The sequence below is a fragment of the Hippocampus bargibanti genome, linkage group LG11, assembly GCF_051943395.1.
Source record: "Hippocampus bargibanti isolate YZ-2025 linkage group LG11, ASM5194339v1, whole genome shotgun sequence".
Taxonomy (NCBI): Eukaryota; Metazoa; Chordata; class Actinopteri; order Syngnathiformes; family Syngnathidae; genus Hippocampus; species Hippocampus bargibanti.
This window is the reverse complement of record NC_142744.1, coordinates 9,857,500-9,868,625: the sequence shown is the minus strand read 5'-3', so window position 1 is coordinate 9,868,625 and position 11,126 is coordinate 9,857,500.

Here is an 11,126-nt window from a genome sequence, read left to right as displayed (position 1 = left end):
CAATTTTTGTTTAATAGCTCGCTTTGGTTGCCGCCTTAAAGGACAACCGATGCTTCTGGACAAGTTGTTTCCATAATTTGTAAAATCACTTCAAATGACTTCTATTGAGCGTATTTTACAAAGATTCCACCGCATATAGCTATATTTTACTTTTTAAGACTCGCGCTGAATATTCAGGAAGTCTTGTTTTCGAGTTGATAGCCTCCCGGCTACCTCAATGCCCACCGCCTCCGACCCTCCCCTGCCTACATATTCATGCCCACGAAGCTCAATGTGACACGAAATTAGAAGGAAAACATAAATAACACGATGGTGAATCGTTGAATCGGTGAATCGTTGTGTGTTGCACCAAGACTACTATTTGATACTAGCTGACACAAATTCCCAGCAGACAAATCAGCCCATTTCCAACGGAGCTTGGGCGCCATCTTGTGCATTTTCTGGGACGCTACATTAGAGTCCAGATGGCTCGAATTGGTACGGAAGGACTTCTTTAATCGATTGCAAGCATTTATGCTTTCCTCTTCAGAACTATTTGAATCATATTCATCACTGGATGAGTATCAAGAAAGCATATTCTCCGAATCTGAAGCCATTGTTTTGATTCTCGAGCAAGGCAAGACGTCTTGGCGTGACGTCACGAACAAGGGGGCGGGACCTTCTGAAACTCGCCACTTCCGGGGTCATTATGAAGTAGTTTTGGGACACTTTGTCATTTTTATTGGTATTTTTCATTCGACTACAAATATCAGCCTGCGTGTTTTGGGTATTTTAGATGCTATAAAACGTTTTTCTGATGTCAGGAAACAAAAAACGGTGTCGGTTGTCCTTTAAATTTATTTATTTTTTTGTTAACGTAACTTTTCAAACTGAGTGATAACATGCATGACGAAATAATTTAATGGTGTGATTTAATGAAAAAAAAATTGCGAAGTATAGTTTCTTTTCTCTCTGGTGGGCCTTCAACGTATCCTGCTCGTTGGTTGAACGAAGGAAATTATATTGAAGTTGCAGTTGCACATATTCACCACTAGAGGGAAACATTTCTGTTACGATGAGTTGATTGACAGAAAGAAAAAAGTTACATGCGAGCTTTGCTTAAATTCTGAGTTTGGGTGAACATTTGGCCCAGCCTTGAAATGAAATTTCGCCTTTGCATCAAACATTCCCCCACACAAATGTGTCTTTATTTCAGGGTCGTCCTCGTCTAGCTCCCTTCTGTTATTGCGTAAAAAAATACAGATTAACTACCATGGAGACTTAATTAACAATCAAACATCTGGACATGGCCAGTAGGCTTAGACACCTCTTGTGAGATTGCTTATGTGATGGATCAAACACTGCATCCTGCATTGAAAAATATCCCCATCTGTGTATTGTTTTTCTTTGCTTTTTGTCTCTTACCACTTTTATTTTTATATATTTATTTATTTAATTACATAATCTCAATGTTGCTCATTATTAACTATCCAACAACATTTCTAAATCAATGCTTTGGGGAAAACCGAGTAATAACCCAGTTACAAAGTAGATGTGAATGTGACCTGCAGGGAGAGAAAAGCCCCAGTTTTTTGACATTTAAGGCACAGGTGTCAAAGTCAAGGCCTGGGGGCTAAATCCGGCCCACCCCATCATTTATTTTGGCCCACGAAAGCAAATCAAACTTGTGAAATTCCATGATGCTTGCTAAAATCCTAACCAAAATGTGATATTTTTTGAAGTAAACCACAATAACAGTCATTATTAGTGCAGATTTCCTTTTATTTAAGACAGAAAAACTGTCCCGGCACATTTGTCTTGTCTGCATGGTGATCATGACTGGCTGGCTATCTAGCTAGCTATGTATTTGCTGTCTATGAGCTATCTGGCTGGCTTGCTGGCTATCTACCTAGAAGCTATTAGCTATCTGACTGGCTGGCTATCTAGCTAGCTATCTATTTGCTGTCTATGAGCTATCTGGCTGGCTTGCTGGCTATCTACCTAGAAGCTATTAGCTATCTGACTGGCTAGCTATTGGCTAGCTGGATAGTTCAAATATTCGCTAGCTGAACGCCTCAAATATTAGCTAGTTGAATGGCTCAAATGGATGGAAAGCTGAATAGCTATTTATTAGCTAGCTATTGGCTGGCTGGCTGGTTTTCTATCTATTTTAGTAATGGGAATTCTGGCTCTTTTCAGAGAGCCGGTTCTTTTGGCTAGGCTCACTAAAAAATCGGCTCTTATGGCTCCCAAATGGCTCCTCAGTTTGTTTGTTTGTTTTTTTGTTGCTTAAATTAACTAACTACCAAAAATCATGTAAAATTGTGTGAAAAACGAATTACTCATGTAAAAAATATACGATATCAAATATTTTTATTTATATGGCTTGATTTATATGTGCACAAAGTTAGTGGATGCTAACTTTCACTTTCCCTGTAGTTACTCTGGTCTGATGATCAGCTGTCACTAATTTGCTTTTCATATTAATAATGCTATCATACCAACTAGTAAAAAATATAATAATTCAATAATAATAACAGTATAATGTGATAACATTTTTCCACCTGTCTACCCTAATGTCCACCCTCCCCTCTTCTCCTCACTGCTGCATGTAATCCCCCCCTCCCCCTCCTCTACCACGGATATTGACCAATCACATGCGGCTTTAACCGAAGAGGGAATAGAGGCCAAAAAAAGTCAGCTTCCATTTCTGGCTCCTTGTTAGGAACCGGCTCTCTTCGTTCACTTCAGAGACCCGACTCTAAGAACCGGATCGTTTGCGAACGACACATCACTAATCTATTTGAGGTTTTCTGGTTTGAGTGTGTGGCTGCCCCTGCTCACGCACACAAAAAAAACTTATCCTGTGACTGTAAAGTGACTTTGAGAGTCTTGAAAGGCGCTTATAATTAAATGTATTATTAATTATTATTATTATTATTATTATTATTATTATTATTATTATTATTATTATTATTATTATTCCTAGCCAAACGTCTTTCCAACAAATGGTGAGTCCATGACTTCAACATGCTCGTGGCATCTCCACTGTGACAGGAAGTTCCAAATGACAGACAAGTATGCTATTAGGCTAACGGCAATGTGACGCGATATCACGTAACATAACATGTGTCGTGTGCAATCCAGCATTACACGGCATAATTGTAAAGTATCCCATCATATCATTTGGAACATGTTAATATTGTACGGGTACTGATCTCAAAAACACAAGCCCGCATAGCCTATGCTATCTTGACGCTAGCGCTAGCACGACGCTAGCGCTAGCAACCCCAGATGCGTTTGTGCTGCTTTTTGAGTTTTATTGTTATTTGTGCGCAATTTTGAGTTAATGTTTGTACAAACATTTTCCTGGCACTGGTGCCGACACCCCCTGTACCCCCCACTCTGCCCCCACTCAGATTACACTGAGTTATTTTGCGGACGGGGCCATTTTTGGCGAAGCTCTCCTTGTCCTCAGGCTGCACCAGCTGCTGTCAACTTGCGACCGCTTTTTACGTGTCCTTTCCTTCCTCCAATTCTCTTCCTTCATCTGTGTTCTACCTTCTTTTTTTAGGAGGAGAGGGAACAGGAGGGTTGGGGGTAACTTTGTGAAAGGTGAGCCACCGAGTGATTTTCCACGGCGGCGTGCATAACTAATGGCAACGTGTTAAAAAATCATCGCGGGAACGTCCTTGGGAAGACAAATGAATTTTCAGCAGAATAATTAACTTAATTAACAAATTTGCATGCATATTCATCAGGGCCATTGAAGTCTTTTCAGCTCAGCTTGATGAACGTTGCTGTGTAATAACCAGCTCATTTACATTCTGCCATCCAGCGCCATTTGCGCGCATTACTGAGGGAGCGCGGCGCGCGTGGCGCGTAACGGCGCGCGCGCCGCCGCTCGTTGACTTAACGGGTGAGCCGGTTGAATTGATTTGACGTGGCCGTTTGTTGACGCGCATCCCAATCGGAGGCCCAGCTGCCTCTTGGCTACCTCAATGCCCACCACCTCCCACCCTCCCCTGCCTACATATTCATGCCCACGAAGCTCAATGTGACACAGGCTGACCCTGCGTCGCCACGTCCTTCTTGGCACCCATCCTGCCTCGTAAACTCTCCCGGGCTGCCAGCCGGTTAAAATCCTGAGCAGCTCCCACCCACCCATCAGTCCCTCCCACACCTTGGGGTACCCATGGGCACCCCCCCCCCCACCCCCGCCACCCGTCACACACACAATCTTACTCTCTGTGGCTCTGCAGGGCAATCTTTAAAAGCGGCAAGGTGTGACGGAACAGACTGGCGGGCCCGGCAGCCGTCGCCCAAGGACGGCGGGGCTCCGTCAGCTGTGAGGGGGCACCACTACCAGGCACCCCCACAAGCTGCCCCCCCTCTCATGTGCCTTTTTTCGTATCTCATTCGTGTCATGTGGTATGAAAACAAGACCTTTTCGTAAAGGGTTAAGCTTTTACATTGAGGATTGCTTTAGAATGAAAAATGCAACATTCGGAACATCGATTCTCGTCTCACCTTCAAGTCCCACCTCAAAACCCATCGATTTAAAATTGCTTTTTCTGTGTAGCTCTCTCTCTTGTTTCTATTTATATTTGTATTTTATTTATTGCATTCTATTTGTGATTGTATTTTAGTTATTGTAGTACCTCACCTGTCTGTGACTGAACTCACTGAAGCCATTGTTTTGATTCTCGAGCAGGGTAGTTTGTGGCGGTGTATCCTGCGTGACGTCACAAACAAGGGGGCGGGACTTTCTGAATCTCGCCATTTCTGAGCTCATTTTGTGGCAGTATTGGGACACTTGAAGTCATTTTTATTGGTGTTTTGCATTCAACTAAACATATCAGCTTGCGTGTTTTGGGTATTTTAGATGCTATAAAACGTTTTCCTGATGTCAGTTAGGAAACAAAAAAATGGTGTCGGTTGTGTCACGGTTTGCAAGGTGGTGATGGCAGTTGTGGATCCCAAAAAGCAAGCAGCAGGGAGCAGCAGGTTGTATTTGAGAAATTGTATTAAAATAAAGTCAACAGGAACAAAATCTAAAACATCAGTCATTCAAACAGAAAAATACAAAGTATCAAATAAAGACCAAGAGTAAAAGTCTGCCAAGATGAAACAAACACATGCACAGCATACAATGCAATGAATGCACTGCACAATGCATACAGCATACAATGACCCGACACGGAATGGTCGTGCCGGGAGTCCTTTTGACTGCCACTTATTGGAACGACCAGCACCTGTGCAGGTGCAGGCGGGGCCGAAAGCGCCACCCGTTGGTCGCCAACCAGATCATGACAGGTTGTCCTTTAAACATACATCCATACAAAATATAGCACTGAGCAACTTACAAAGAAATTCACCTTACGACCGATCGGAACATATCTCATTCGTAAGTTGGGAAGCGCCTGTACTCTACGTCTGCTGTGATTTAATTTTGTGCCGCTTGAGCACCATCAAAACAGGCTCAAAACAACTCGCGGAGCTTTTATTGGACTGCGGCGTTGATTTGAGGTCAAAGGTCACGGGTAGGCAGAAGACTGCGCAGCAGCTTGGCAAGCTACACTTGCCAGTGTTCCATTCACGGCAATCCCGTGGCACTCAAAACAAAAAGGAACCCTGCGCTCCATTTTTTTTTACACCTTGAACAGGAGCAATATGGTGCACGGCCATCCTGAGATTTGGCACTCGCAATTAACACGTTCATGAATGCAAAATGTAGACATATTTCAGAGGAAAATAGCATCACCTCACAACTTTTCTTTCCTCACTTTGCCCCTGAGATACTCGGCGTGACGCCGCGCTGGAAGCGCAGATGAAAAAAAAAAGTGTGACTGCAGTCCGTTGCGCCTGAGATGGCCGTGGAACGTTGCAGATTTCATGCTTGGAGGATTTTTTTTATTTTTTATGATGTGTTTGACTCATTTATGGCGTTGTCCGTGACTCGTTTGTTTGGAAGCTTTCGGCGAAGCGAGACGAAAGGAAAGCTCCAAGCGGACCATTAAACTGCCCTTCAGACTTCACTTGGATGTCAAGCGCTTGTAACGTCGCTGATGTCGAGGAAGAGACAAGAAAACACGCGCAGGTTTGTCACCTAACTTGCTCTCCAAAGAATTCCGGGACCAATCGTTCCATTTACAAGACCAACAGCTCATCAGCATGGTATAATGGCTACTCGATGCAGAGGATACGTTTTTTCACCCGAAAAAAACACCATGGTCATTTTCTTCAGGCTAAAAACGCCTGACTATACATGGTCGTTTTTTCGGTATAAACGCCTTACTATACATGGTCATTTATTTTTCGGGCTAAAAACGCCTTCGTCATTTTTTTCGGGCTAAAAATGCCTTACTATACATGGTCATTTTCTACGGGCTAAAACGCCCATGGTCGTTTTTTCGGCGAAAAACGCTTTACTATACATGGTCGTTTTTTACGGCTAAAAACGCTTTACTATACATGGTCGTTTTTTACGGCTAAAAACGTCTGACTATACATGGTCGTTTTTTCGGCTATAAACACCTTACTATACATAGTCTTTTTTTGGGGGGGGCTAAAAACGCCTTCGTCATTTTTTTCCGGGCTAAAAACGCCTTACTATACATGGTCATTTTCTACGGGCTAAAACGCCCATGGTCGTTTTTTACGGCTAAAAACGCTTTACTATACATGGTCGTTTTTTACGGCTAAAAACGCCTGACTATACATGGTCGTTTTTTCGGCTATAAACACCTTACTATACATAGTCTTTTTTTGGGGGGGGCTAAAAACGCCTTCGTCATTTTTTTCCGGGCTAAAAACGCCTGACTATACATGGTCATTTTTTGAGGGCTAAAAACGCCTTCGTCATTTTTTTTCGGGCTAAAACGCCTGACTATACATGGTCATTTTCTACGGGCTAAAAAGCCCATGGTAGTTTTTTCAGCGAAAAACGCCTTACTATACATGGTCGTTTTTTATGGCTAAAAACTCCTTACTATACATGGTCGTTTTTTATGGCTAAAAAGGCCTTACTATACATGGTAATTTTTTTCCGGCTATAAACGCCTTACTATACATGGTCTGATTCTTTTCTTACACACAGTGTATTGTAGGTGTAGGTTCAAATACCTGACATGTTTCGGCGTATACTTCCGCCTTTGTCAGAGTGTCCTCCAATACACTGTCTGTAAGAAAAGAATCTGGTTTTAATTAGATATCAAGTAGTTAAGATTTTAACCTCATTGTCGTCAAATGAGTGGTTGCTATCTTTTAGGTCTTCTTATCTTATCGAAAGAACATAGATGGTTTGAAAGGGGGGTAAAAGAAGCGATTCTTATAAAACAACAAAATCCTTCTTTAAACCGGTCTGTTGGCGTGAGGTTTAATTTGGATCGTTCATACAATAGCCTGCTTAGGCAAAACAGGTTATGCAACATTCGTAATGCTGATGAGGTGATACCGGTGGCAGTGGGGCAAATAGGCCAGTCGTTAGTCAGGAATGTAGGAACAATCAGTGGGGCCACAGGGAGTGGTCCTCTGCTCCCCCCAACCTGAGAGTAGGGACCTATCATAGCTGTGTCCGGCGCCACCATGTCTGGACATTAGGGATATATAAATAGGGCCGATACGACCAGTCAGACTCTTGGATAGGAGGCGAAACGTCCGAAAACATCAAATTTGTACAGATGACGGCTGAAGAAACCTTCTCATCGATGGACCACTCCTGTACGACTGAGAGCTTACACAGACGTATTACTGGACATGGTCTTTTTTCCGGCTAAAAACGGCATACTATACATGGTCTTTTTTTTTTTTCGACTAAAACGGCTTACTATACATGGCAATTTTTTCCAGATATGAACGCCTTACTTTACATGGTCCTTTTTTTCGGGCAAAAAACGGCTTACTATATGTGGTCTTTTTTTCGGCTAAAATCACCTTACTATACAAGGTGAGTTTTTTTTTCTAAAAATGCCTTACTATACATCAGGGGTGTCAAAGTAATTTTTTGCCGCGGGCCACATTGTAGGTATGGTTTTCTCCCGAGGGCCGTTATGAATTTGGGGAAGCCATTAGAATGGTTAATCCGATCCACATATTACATATAGAGCACACAAAAAATTAATAAATAACTAGTTTTCAAATCTGAAGTCAAGAATAATGACTGTTATTGTGGTTTATATCCAAAAATATGAAATTTTGGTGAAGAATTTAGCAAGCATCATGGAATTTCATACGTTTGATTTGCTTTCGCGGGCCGAAAAAATTGATGTGGCGGGCCGGATTTGGCCCGCGGGCCTTGACTTTGACACCTGTGCTATACATGGTCGGTTTTTTTTTCGGCTAAAAACGGCTGACTATACATGGTCTTTTGGTTTTTTTGTTGCTAAAAACGCCTTAATGGACATTGTCTTTTTTATTTACTAAAAATGCCTTACTATAATTGGTCTTTTTTCGGGCTAAAAACGCCTTCGTCATGTTTTTTCGGGCTAAAAACGTCTTACTATACATGGTCGTTTTTTTTCGGCTAAGAACGCCTTACTATACATGGACTTTTTTTCGGATAAAAACGCCTTACTATAGATGGTCATTTTTGTTTTTCAGGCTAAAACGCCTTACTATAAATGGTCATTTTTTTCGGCTAAAATTACCTTACTATACATGGTATTTTTTTTTTCGGGCTAAAAACGCCTTCGTCCTTTTTTTTCGGGCTAAAACGCCTCACTATAAATGGTAATTTTTGTTCGGTTAAAAACGCCTTACTATACATGGTCTTTTTTTTCGGGCCGTAAACGCCTTCGTCATTTTTTTTTCGGGCTAAAAACATCTAACTATACATGGTCATTTTTTTCGAATAAAAACACCTTACTATATATGGTCTGTTTTTCGGATAAAAACGGCTTACTATACATGGTCTTTTTTCCAACTAGAAATGCCTTACTAAACATGGTCATTTTTTTCGGCTATAAACGCCTTACTCTAAATGGTCATTTTTTTCGGCTAAAATCACCTTACTATACATGGTCGTTTTTTTTTCGGGCTAAAAACGCCTTCGTCCTTTTTTTTCGGGCTAAAACGCCTCACTATAAATAGTAATTTTTGTTCGGTTAAAAACGCCTTACTATACATGGTCTTTTTTTTCGGGCCATAAACGCCTTCGTCATTTTTTTTTCGGGCTAAAAACATCTTACTATACATGGTCATTTTTTTTCGAATAAAAACACCTTACTATATATGGTCTGTTTTTCGGATAAAAACGCCTTACTATACATGGTCTTTTTTCCAACTAGAAATGCCTTACTAAACATGGTCATTTTTTTCGGCTATAAACGCCTTACTATACATGGTAAATTTTTTTCGGGCTAAAAACGCCTTCATCATTTTTTTTCGGGCTAAAACGGCTTACTATAAATCAGGGGTGTCAAAGTCATTTTTTTGCCGCGGGCCACATTGTAGGTATGGTTTCCTCTCGAGGGCCGTTATGAATTTGGGGAAGCCATTAGAATGTTTAATCCGTTCCACATATTACATATAGAGCACACAACAAATTAATAAATAACTAGTTTTCAAATCTGAAGTCAAGAATAATGACTGTTATTGTGGTTTATATCCAAAAATATGACATTTTTGTGAAGAATTTAGCAAGCATCATGGAATTTCATACGTTTGATTTGCATTCGCGGGCCGAAAAAATTGATGTGGCGGGCCGGATTTGGCCCGCGGGCCTTGACTTTGACACCTGTGCTATAAATGGTCATTTTTTCCGGCTAAAAACGCCTTACTATACATGTTCTTTTTTTTCGGGCCAAAAACGCCTTACGACACATGTTCTTTTTTTTCGGGCCAAAAACGCCTTACGACACGTTTTTTTTTCCAGCTAAAATACCTTACTAGATATGAATGGTTGTTGTTTTTTTTTTTTGTCAAGCGAACACTCCCTTACTATCCAATATAATTTTTGGGGGGCTAAAAACGCTGAATAATACAGTCATTTTTTCCTATCTAAAAATGCCTTTTACAAGGCCTACGCCTTTTTTTCCAACCAAATAAACGCCTTACAAAACATTGTCCGTGCACATGCGTTGCTGCACCCTTTTTTTGTTCAACCTTTTGCTCTCACGGGTGGAACATTCCACATCCTGCACTCATGTTGTGGGTACACTCCTCAAAGAGTATGTTGATGTTCAGAATTTGTGGAATTTGCTCACTAAATTCTCGCTGATAAGAAAACATCTTGTAAGTTCTTTGTAGGACATCTTTTGTGGTGGGGGGAGGGGGAAGCGTTGGAGCTTGGGTGGGGGGTGGCCTTGTTTGACGACGGCAGCGTTTGATGGCGCAGTTGATGGGCAAGTTGCAAAGAAAAGTCCCAAAGCCTCGGAGGAATTTGATTACCTCCATCCATTATCTGCACAGTGAGCAATCGCGAGGCTCGCCATCTGTCAAGCGTTTCATTTGCATCGTCAACACCTGCCCCGCCTGTTTATGCCTTCGCTTCTTGTTCCTCTTCTTCTTCTTCTTCTTCTACTTCTTCTCCTTTTTTTCATGTTTTTATAAGCCTCCTTTCATGGCAGCCAGTAAGCAACATTGACTTTTTCTGCTAATCGCATGAGTTTGAAAAGTTCAAACAACATATTGCATGCGAACAACTCTTTTGATGGCAAATGGAGTTTTGCAAAGTCTGCCTTGAAATGGATCCTCGTTTGCATATTCAGAGTATCACGTTCGCAAGTTCCCTACAAGATGCTTATGTGTATGAAAAAATGAACAGAGGGATAGACAAATAATAGACTTACGGGATGCATGGGAAGATGGTAGTTGGATGGTTGTCGTGTGGCTGGATGAATTAATGTACAGATGGTTGGATAGAGACATACTATCCATTGATTGATGGGCAGAAGATGAAGTCTTGACATGCAGATTTGTTGATGCGACGGAAGGACTGACTGATCAATACGATTGACAAAAAAGATGAAAAGATGGATGGACTGCTGGATCACCACGACTGATCCCAAAGAATGAATGGATGAATGGATGGATGGATGGATGGATGGATGGATGGATGGATGGATGGATGATGACAGATGGATTCATGCTATAGATGATGGGATGGAGAAGTGACAAATGAAAGACAAACACTGACAAATGGGCAA